Source organism: Budorcas taxicolor, chromosome 13, assembly GCF_023091745.1.
Source record: "Budorcas taxicolor isolate Tak-1 chromosome 13, Takin1.1, whole genome shotgun sequence".
NCBI classification, from domain to species: domain Eukaryota; kingdom Metazoa; phylum Chordata; class Mammalia; order Artiodactyla; family Bovidae; genus Budorcas; species Budorcas taxicolor.
This window is the reverse complement of record NC_068922.1, coordinates 64,581,250-64,591,816: the sequence shown is the minus strand read 5'-3', so window position 1 is coordinate 64,591,816 and position 10,567 is coordinate 64,581,250. Positions and strand designations below refer to the sequence as shown.

Genomic DNA, 10,567 nt, shown 5'->3' with positions numbered 1-10,567 from the left:
AATTCTACAAAAATGGAGTGGCTGACTTTGTAGAGGTGGTGACATTGTAATTTGATTATGAAGGATAAATCTGCTGAGCAGACAAAGATAGGAAGGGTGTTCCAGGTAATGAGCATGAAACAGTGACATGCAAGATCATGGATTATTGGGGAATACTAGGGTTTCCTATGGGCACGCCTCCGGCTGATTCTGCCACTAGGTTGGATCTTAAGAGTCTCCTTGGATTTATAATTAGATAATACAGTCCTCTTCATCAGGTGGGTATCTTCCCCTTGGTCCTGACCCTGTCTCAGTGGGCAGGTCTCACTACAGTCCTTTCCCTTTTCACTGACCAAGTCAAGCTCTATGTACCCACTCACTCAAGCTTGACATTTCTTTTTTTTTTTTTTTTTAATATTTATTTATTTATTTGGCTGTACCAGGTCTTAATTGCAGCATGTGGGATCTTCAGTGTTCATTGCAGCATACAGGATGTTTTAGTTGCAGCATGTGGGATCTATTTCCCTGACCAGGGCTCGAACCGGGGCCTCCTGCATTATGAGTGCAGAGTCTTAGCCACTGGACCACCAGGGAAGTCCCAAGCTTGACATTTCTTGATGTGAGTGCCATCTGCTCACCATCATTCAGACCTTGGGCAGTAAAAGCATGTGCAGGGACAGCTCCCATAGGTCCTTTGCAGGGGACATGGGTTCAATCCCTGGTCCGAGAAGATGCCACAAGCCACAGGGCAACCAATCCCATGTGCCACATCTACTGAGCGCACTTGCCACAACTAGAGAAAGCCTGCACACAGCAGTGAAGACCCAGTGCAGCCAAAAGTAAATAAATAAAAATTTAAATGAGCCCGTAATTATATTCTAACCTGAGACTCTATCTGCTGCTTCAGGTGATACAGCAATTAAAACTCTAAGAATCTGGACAGGAACCAAGAGGAGCACAGCAGGAAGAACACTGGACTTGGAGGCAGACACACTCCCCTGGGTTTGAATTTTCGGGCTCTGCCTTGTGTCTGGAGCAACCCACCTTCCCTCTCTGAGTCTCAAGTTCCTTTGCTGGCAATGGGGATAATAACACTTACCTATTAGAGTGAAAAGTGGGAGATATAAGTAGGCAAAGGGAAGGAGGAGTGAGGACAGTCTAGCAAGAATCCGAGGTTTCTGAGCTCAAGAATGGCAATGGGTTTCCAGGTCCCTAACTATTAATAGTGTTTACCTCTAGGCAGAGAGATTGGAGAGCGGCCTCTTTTAATTTAACAAACTTTGGTGTTGTCTCAATTTTATTTTTTTACAAAGGGCATGATTCAAGTTTGTAATTAAATATATATTCAGTACAGGTGTTATTCTTCAATAAAAAGGTTTTTTCAAAGCTTATATTGCACAGAAAGTCATCCAGGAGGGACTTCCTTGGTGGTCCAGTGGTTAAGACTGCCTTCCAACGCATGGGATATGGATTTGATCTCTGTTCAGGGAGATAAAATCCCATGTGGCTCGAGGCCAAAAAACCAAAACATAAAACAGAAGCAATATTGTAACAAATTCAATAAAGATTTTTTTAAAAAATTTTTTAAAAGAAAGAAACAAAGTCATCCAAGAGAATAATAAAAGTGGTTGTTTCCGAGAAGGAATGAAAAACTGGGGGTCTGAGGTGGGAGGAGGACTTCCTGTGTACTCCCTCATACTATCTGAATTTTTTTCATCATGAGTTTATGTTACCTTTCTTTCTATTATGCATTAGGTTTTAAATTTCTAAAAATATTTTTAAATATTAAAAAGTATGGAGAACAGTGTGGAGATTCCTTAAAAAATTGCAAATAGAACTGCCTTATGACCCAGCAATCCCACTGCTGGAAACACCGAGGAAACACACCGAGGAAACCAGAATTGAAAGAGACACATGTACCCCAATGTTCATCGCAGCACTGTTTATAATAGCCAGGACATGGAAACCACCTAGATGTCCATCAGCAGATGAATGGATAAGAAAGCTGTGATACATATACACAACGGAGTATTACTCAGACATTAAAAAGAATACATTTGAATCAGTTCTAATGAGATGGATGAAACTGGAGCCGATTATACAGAGTGAAGTAAGCCAGAAAGAAAAACACCAATACAGTATACTAACACATATATATGGAATTTAGAAAGATGGCAATGACGACCCTGTATGCGAGACAGCAAAAGAGACACAGATGTGTAGAGTGGACTTTTGGACTCTGAGGGAGAGGGAGAGGGTGGGGTGATTTGGGAGAATGGCATTGAAACATGTATACTATCATGTAAGAAACGAATCGCCAGTCTATGTTCGATGCAGGATACAGGATTGCTTGGGGCTGGTGCACGGGGATGATCCAGAGAGATAATATGGGGTGGGAGGTGGGAGAGGGGTTCATGTTTGGGAACTCATGTACACTCGTGGCGGACTCATGTCAATGTATGGCAAAACCAATACAGTATTGTAAAGTAAAATAAAGTAAAAATAAGAATAAAAGTTTTAAAATAAAATATTTTAAATAAAGAATAAAATTGAAAGTGTATGGTTATTTTGGGAACCACACCCATAACAGGTAAAATACACATACACCCAGATTAACTACCCTGCAGGGAGTGGGATGAACTGACCTGTTTCCAGATTATAGTATCTGCAGGGAGTGGGATGAACTGATCTGGCTGAAGGGCCCACAGTACTCTGACAAGGTGCAGTTCCTGAGGAGCTCAGCGGGGGGAGCCATTGAGAACTCAGCGGAGAAGAGCCCACAGGAGTGGCAGCTCCAGGGAAGTTGAAACAACACAAACCAGAATGATTGCAGGGAGGATTAAGTGGCTCTGCACCTGCTGGGGCTCTCTGGGCTCTCTGGATGGGGATGACCCAGGTTCCACAGATTATAAGAAGCACAGATGGAGGGCCCGGGGCCCAGCCCTTCTCCCAGTCAATCCTTTTCATGTACAGTGATGCCAGGAAAAATCAATCCTTGTTTGCTGTGGGGAAGAGCACTGGATTCAGAGTCATGTGTTTGAGTTGATCATTTTGGGCTGTGTGACCTTGTGTCAATTACTTAACTCCTCTGAGACTCAGTTTTCTTTTTTGTAAAGAAGGAAAATACTAACAACTCTTTCTTTTTTAAACCATGATTTATGGTGCACCTACTACATGCAGGTGGCTGAAAGAAAGGTGCTCTACATGTATAAATACACTTCGTTCTTATAAGCTGTCTGTGGAGCAGATTTTCTTTACTTTTTTTTTTTTTAAAGTAAGAAGTGGATTTATTTAGAGAGAAATACACTCCGCAAAGTGTGGGCCATCTCAGAAAGGCAAGAGAGGCTGAAGAAGATATTTTTATACTAATTTTTACAGGCAAAGAAACAGATTTAAAGAGGTGATTTTTTTTAAAAAAAAGACAGTAATTATAGGCAACATTTATGTAGTGCTTACTATGCACGAGACACTGTTCTAAGAACTTACAACAAAAATCTGTAATAACTCTGAGGCAAGTATATTATCATTAGCCTCATTTATATATGAGGAAACTGAGGCACAGAAAGATTAAATAACTGGCTTGAGATTACACAGCTGGTAAATTAGGGAGCCAGGATTTGATTGTAGGTAGTCCAGCTCTTAATTGTTATGTTAGACGAATTTCCTGCTGAACACTGTGCACCCAAATCCCCACTGCACTAAAAATAAAATCCAGTCTCTTTTCTCTGGCTCGTGAGGCCACTTATTGTGGCCCTGGCATGATCTGACCTCATCTCCTATCAGTACCTCTGCACTCTGTTTCAGCAGCACTGGCTTCTCCTGGTTCCTCTGATATGCCAAGCATATTCATGCCTCAGGGCCTTTGCATCTGCTGTTCTTTCCACCGGAAACGACCTTCTCCCAGAAGATCTCCCTTTGTACTGCTCATTCCCTCACTAAATCTGGATCTCTGCTCACATATCACCCCCTCAAAGAGACATTCCCAAAATAGACCTCTCGGACTTCCCTGGTGGTCCAGTGGTTAAGAATTCACCTCCCAATGCAGGGGACATGCGTTCAATCCCTGGTCCAGGAAGATCCCATGTACTGCGGAGCAACTAAGCCTGGGCACCACAGCTAAGCCCACGTGCCTGAAGCCCGTGCTCTGCAACAAGAGAAGCCACCTCAGTGAGAAGCCCATGCACCAAAACTAGAGAGTAGCCCTCATTCACCACAATTAGAAGCTAGAGAAAGCCCATGCACAGCAACAAAGACCCAGTCAGTCAAAAATAATAATAATAATACAATAAAATAGACATCTCTTTGACCCTGCCTAATTTTTCTCCACAGCACTAGAGTTTTCTGCAGCGATACATTTGTTTGCTTGTTTTTCTGTCTCTTCCACCAGAATGTGAGCACAGACTTGGTAGTCTTGTCCTTTGTTAGATATCCAGTGCTCAGGCCCAGGAGTACATAAATGAATGAAAACCCAAGGTCATCCAATTGGTTCATGGCAGAGCCAGGATGTAAACTGAGTTATCTGATGCAGTAACCCAAGATTTTAGCCACTGAGCTGTGCTGAACTGACTGACTCCAAGAAATAAGAGATTCAGATAGTTTAGTATAAAATAGATAACTAATGAGAACCGACTGTATAGCACTGGGATCTCTACTCAAGGCTCTGCGGTGACCTAAGTGGGAAGGAAATCCAGGAAGAGGGGATATATGTATACACGTAGCTGATTCACTTTGCTGTATAGCAGAAAATAATAGAACGTTGTAAAGCAACTATACTCCCCTCCCCTCAAAAGAGACAGAGAGAGAGAGAGAGAGAGAGAGAGATTGCTTAAAGAATACAAAGTGACTTTGCAAATTGCTAAGTGCATGAGGAAAGGAAAAGATGATGATGATAATGCTGATGATTCAGTTCACTATTGGCTCATCTGTGAAATGGGTATAAATAATGCGCTGGCCTGCCAAATTTAAGAGGATGTCTTATGGAGTGCCCATGAGATGGATGGGGAAACAGGTATAAAAGTTAAAGCCTCTAGACAGTAGAAGGTCATTTCCACGCCAATGGCTTCCCAACATTCCTAGCCTCTACCTCGAGTCAGACATTAATATCACTGACAGGCGAGGGGGAGGTAAGGGGACGTGGAGGACCGAGGGACTCTGCATCCCTGTAATTAAACATGTTGGGACTGAAGTGCTGCCAGCAGCAGCATCTGGTTGTAATTACCAGAGGGGACTGAAGTGATTAGTCACCTTTATAGTGAGATCCAGATGGGTCCCCTGGGCTCCTCCCTGGAGAGGGCCTTATAAGCAAGCTCAGAATCCCCTTTCCCTACTCCCACCTCATTTCTGGAGTTCTCTGCTCCTCAAATAATAGGCCTGCTCCAACTCCTCCAATGTCCCCACTTGACTAAAAGCCAAGAAGACCACAGTTGCCCCAACCACTCTTTCATTTCTTATGTTTCTAGAATCCAGGTTAAGAGTCTTTGGTATGGGACTTCCCTAGTGGTTCAGTGGTTAACAATCTGCCTTGTAATGCAGGGAACATGGGTTCCACGCCTGGTTGGGGAACTAAGATCCCACATGCCAGGGAGCAGCAAAGCTAAGACTGGTGCTGTCAAATAAATGAATATTTTTTTAAAAGATTCTTTGGTATAGAGTATTGGAATAGGAATTAGACGTTCAGTTCAGTTCAGTTCAGTCGCTCAGTCATGTCCGACTCTTTGCGACCCCATGAACCGCAGCACACCAGGCCTCCCTGTCCATCACCAACTCCTGGAGTTCACCCAAACTCATGTCCATCAAGTTGGTGATGCCATCCAACCTTCTCATCCTCTGTCGTCCCCTTCTCCTCCTGCCTTCAATCTTCCCAGCATCAGGGTCTTTTCCAATGAGTCAGCTCTTCGCGTCAAGGGGCCAAAGAATTGGAATTCATCTTCAGCATCAGTCCTTCTAGTGAACACCCAGGGCTGATCTCCTTTAGGATGGACTGGTTGGATCTCCTTGCAGTCCAAGTGACTCTCAAGAGTCTTCTCCAACACCACAGTTCAAAGGCATCAATTCTTCAGTGCTCAGCTTTCCTTATAGTCCAACTCTCACATCCATACATGACCACTGGAAAAACCAACACCTTGACTAGACGGACCTTTGTTGGCAAAGTAATGTCTCTGCTTTTCAATATGCTATCTAGGTTGGTCATAACTTTCCTTCCAAGGAGTAAGCGTCTTTTAATTTCATGGCTGTAGTCACCATCTGCAGTGATTTTGGAGCCCAGAAAAATCAAGTCTGACACTGTTTCCACTGTTTCCCCATCTATTTCCCATGAAGTGATGGGACCAGATGCCTTGATCTTCATTTTCTGAATGTTGAGCTTTAAGCCAACTTTTTCACTCTCCTCCTTCACTTTCATCAAGAGGCTCTTTAATTCTTCTTCACTTTCTGCGATAAGGGTGGTGTTATCTGCATATCTGAGGTTGTTGATATTTCTCCCGGCAATCTTGATTCCAGCTTGTGCTTCTTCCAGCCCAGCGTTTCTCATGATGTACTCTGCATAGAAGTTAAATAAGCAGGGTGATAATATACAGCCTTGACGTACTCCTTTTCCTATTTGGAACCAGTCTGTTGTTCCATGTCCAGTTCTAACTGTTGATTCCTGACCTGCATCCAGGTTTCTCAAGAGGCAGGTCGGGTGGTCTGGTATTCCCATCTCTTTCAGAATTTTCCACAGTTTATTGTGATCCACACAATAGGCTTTGGCATAGTCAACAAAGCAGAAATAGATGTTTTTCTGGAACTCTCCTGCATTTTCGATGATCCAGCGGATATTGGCAATTAGATGTTAAAGGCAATTTAATGTTTCAAAACTTCAATTTCCTTATCTGCAAAATCAGGGTACTGAGAGTGCCTTCATCACAGGTTATTGTGAAGATAAATAAGATAAAAATACAGTAGGATACAAAGGCCAGAGTCTAGTTTACTCTAGTACATTCTCAACAAATAGCAGCTATTATGATTTTCTAGGTACCAGGCTAATCACTTTTTTAAATTTATGTAATTGAATCCCCACAAACACCCTGTGAGGTAGGCACTGTCATGATCCCTGATCCGAGGTTTAGAGAGGTTTAGGGGCTTCCAGAGATCACATAATGCACTAAACGATAAACCAGAAGCAGAATTCAAAATCAGGCCTCTGCTGTTTATCTCCAGAGCCCTGAGTCCTTATCAAGCCATATTTAGAGACATCTTTTTTTTTTTTTTTCCTTTTTCTTGCTGCACTGCATGGTATGTGGGATTCCCTGACCAGGGATCAAACCTGCACCCCTTACATGGGAAACATGGAATTTTAACCACTGGACTGCCAGGGAAGTCCCAGGGATGCCCTGATGGTTTGTTTTATTCATCCCTTCATTTATTCACTCCCTCAAGCTTACAAAGTACTTAAAAAGTGGTGAGACAGAATCCTTCCCTTTAGGGAACTCAGGAGTCTGGCAGGGAAAGCACAATATGTCTAAAAGTAACTATACCTGAAAGTAGAAAATTGTGACTTTGGTATATAAGGGCTGGTTAGAAATCCATTCATCCATATGACACATTGAGAACCTGCTATGTGCTGGGCCCTATACCCAGGCCCAGGAATAATTGAAAGATAAATATGGTGTCATCTAGTCATAATCTAATGGGGTAGGCATGTATGTAAATAAATTATTACTGCCCTAAGGAATTAGGCTATGATTTTTAAAATATGAAAAAAGGACACAGAGTAGAAGAAATGACCTGTGTCTGAGATGGGAGTGGTTTAGAGGCAGAGCTGGATAATTTTGTGTGCCAAAGTGGAAAGGGTGCACAAAATGTGTGATGGCAATTCAGAAGTGTGTATTTTCTGGTGGAAGAGGGAAGGCTTCATGGAGGAGAGGGCAAACAAGTTGGCACTTTTTGATGGGCAGTTTTTGGGGAGGGAGTTGGGAGAGCAGTCTGGAAGCCAGTTCTAAGGGAATTCTCTAAGGACAGGTTGTGAAGGACTGCAAGGATGTGGGGGTGGAAAGCAGAAAAGAATGCCAGAGATGATGGCTTAAGTGGGACAAGTCAAAAGGGAAGCCAAGTGTTGGGCGACTGGAGGGACAGGAAGGGATTCAGCTCTTCTTCAGGTGAAAGTGTTAGTTCCTTAGTTGTGTCCAGCTCTTTCCAATCTCCTGGACTGTAGCCTGCCAAGCTCTGTGCATGGAATTCTTCAGTTAAGAATACTGGAGTGGGTTGCCATTTCCTTCTCCAAGGAATCTTCCTGGCCCAGGAACTGACCCCCGGTCTCCTGCATGGCAGGCAGATTCTTTACCATTTGAACCACCTGGGAAGTCCTCAGCTTTTCCTTTTTTCAAAAATTTTTATCACTCAATTTTATCTGAATGGAATCATTACCCTTAACTCTTATTTTATAAGATTTTAAGAAATAATCATTTCCTACAGTATTTAACTTAGAGCTTACGTGTGCACGCTCAGTCGCGTCCGACTCTTTGCAGCCCCACGGACTGTAGCCCACCAGTCTCCTCTGTCCATGGGATTTCCCAGGCAAGAATACTGGAGCGGGTTGCCACTTACTTGACCATCTCAGCTCTTCCTTAAAGCTCCTGCAAAGGAGTGTCTGGCGGTGCGTTGATTTTTTGAGATGGGGAGGTAGAGCTCTCCTGGGGTTTCTGACCTAGGAGCACCAGATGAAGCTTCAAGAAGCCAAATTATGTAGCTGTGCTCTGAGGATCAGTGAGGATCTGGACATATAACAATGAAAACGTTGGCTGGGCACCTGGACACCCCAGCCGTGAGTTTTATCTTCCTTCATTCATCGAATGCTTACTGAGCTTCTATTCTGTGCCAGATGTGCTAGGAAACCAATCTGGTGACCTCAGAGTACAAACAGATCTCTATCAGGCAGGCTCAGAGAATCTAGGGTTAAGAAGGAAGCCTAAAAAATAAATAAAATAAAGGGACTTCTCTGGGGGTCCAATGGTTAAGACTGTGCCTCCACTGCTGGGGGCACAGGTTTGATTCCTGGTAGGGGAACAGAGATCCCACATGCCACAAGGCAGGGCTAAAAATAAAAATTAAATAAAGAAGGAAGCCTACCTGATGACTGCTTCTGCCACTTCTATTTCTCTCACAGTCTGTTGCAGTGAAATATTCAAAAAGGGGTAATTGGTTCTGTTTGGGGATCTGGGAAGGCTTCCTGGTGGAGGTGAATTTTCAGCTGAAGCTCTCAGGATAAGAGCTTCCTCCTGTCGTGGGAGTAAAAGGAGGATGTTCTAGGTAAAGGGAACAGTTTTCCCGCTTGAGCCAGCTGGAGTTCAGACTTCTTCCAGAGCTACTAATACCAGAAAAGCACTGTGTGGGAATCATTTTTTCTGCCTCCTGCAGGGGCCGCTGCTGCCCCAGGCTGGGGCTGCCACATCTGGGACTCAGCCAGTCCCTCACAACAAAACTGAGCCTGTCTTTGCTGGGGTGGCGGTGAGGTATAGACACTCTGGACATGTCTCCATCCAAGGAGTGGGCTCGGGGGCGCCCCCCAAAGCCTGGAGAAACCATCTGAGCTCAGTCAATGGCATCTGGGGGAGGGGTGTAGTGGGTACCGATATTTTTCTGGCTCTGGGTCACCACAAGTTTATTAAAATAAAAGAAACTGTGGGTGAATTCTGCCATCTGTGCTGCCCTCCCCCCCCCACCCCCGACACCAACAACAGAACAGGTCCCAGACTAGATGTGAAGGTTGCTTTAAAAACACCCCAAGGACTTAACTGAAAACCCACACTCTCATGCCTCTGGGGTTTAAGATCTTTGAATCTATTCCTTAGCATCTCTCCTTGGGAAGGTGGGATGGGCCGTGACGTGGAGGTGAAGACCCCAGAGTCTGCTCCATGGGACTGAAAGTCTCCCCCCACCACCCTGCTCCATTCTAGAATCCCCCCACGGGGCTCTGTGCCAAGAGCCCCCGTGAGCCATGGCCTCAGAGGGCAGCAGTGATTTTTTTCACATAAATATATCGCACTTAAATGAGTTTAGACAGCATGACATCAGAGAGTAATTAAATTGGTTTGGGTTGGAATTCCGTTTCCAATTCCTGAGTTCAGGTTTGTAAAAGATTTTTCTGAGCACCTGCAGGCTTGTGTGTGTGTGTGTGTGTGTGCGCGCGCGCGCGCGCGTGCGAGTGTGTGTATTTTCACTGGAAAGGATTCAAAAGTTAGCAGCATTACGCCATTCTTCCTTCTTGGAAAAATCCCTGAGCCTTATACAAGCCTCCTTCAGGCCCTCAGTCAGTTGTGCAGGAGAAAGGGGGCGGTCGGCTTTCTCCTTTCAAGAACGAGTTATTTTCAGCTGCTGACTGGAGACGGTGCACGTCTGGATAGGAGAGCATTTCCACTATGGGACTGGATACAAACACACACCCGGCAGACTTCAAGAGTCTCAGACTGAGGAGAAAGCCCTTCCTTCTGCTGCTACTGCTGCTGCCGCTGCTTTTGAGGGTCCGCTCCTTTCATGGTTTTTCCTGCCAAACCAGAGGCACCTTCGCTGCTGCCGCTGTTCTCTTGGGCATCATTCAGCGGCTGGCCAGAGG

At 44.4% G+C, this 10,567-nt stretch overlaps 1 non-coding gene across 1 annotated transcript; it reads right to left on the bottom strand.

Annotated features, from left to right (window-relative positions):
- Positions 1 to 500: 500 nt before the first annotated feature.
- On the bottom strand, positions 501 to 573 carry TRNAM-CAU (transfer RNA methionine (anticodon CAU)). Its single transcript has one exon. It is a non-coding gene; the product is annotated as a tRNA-Met (tRNA).
- Positions 574 to 10,567: the final 9,994 nt, after the last annotated feature.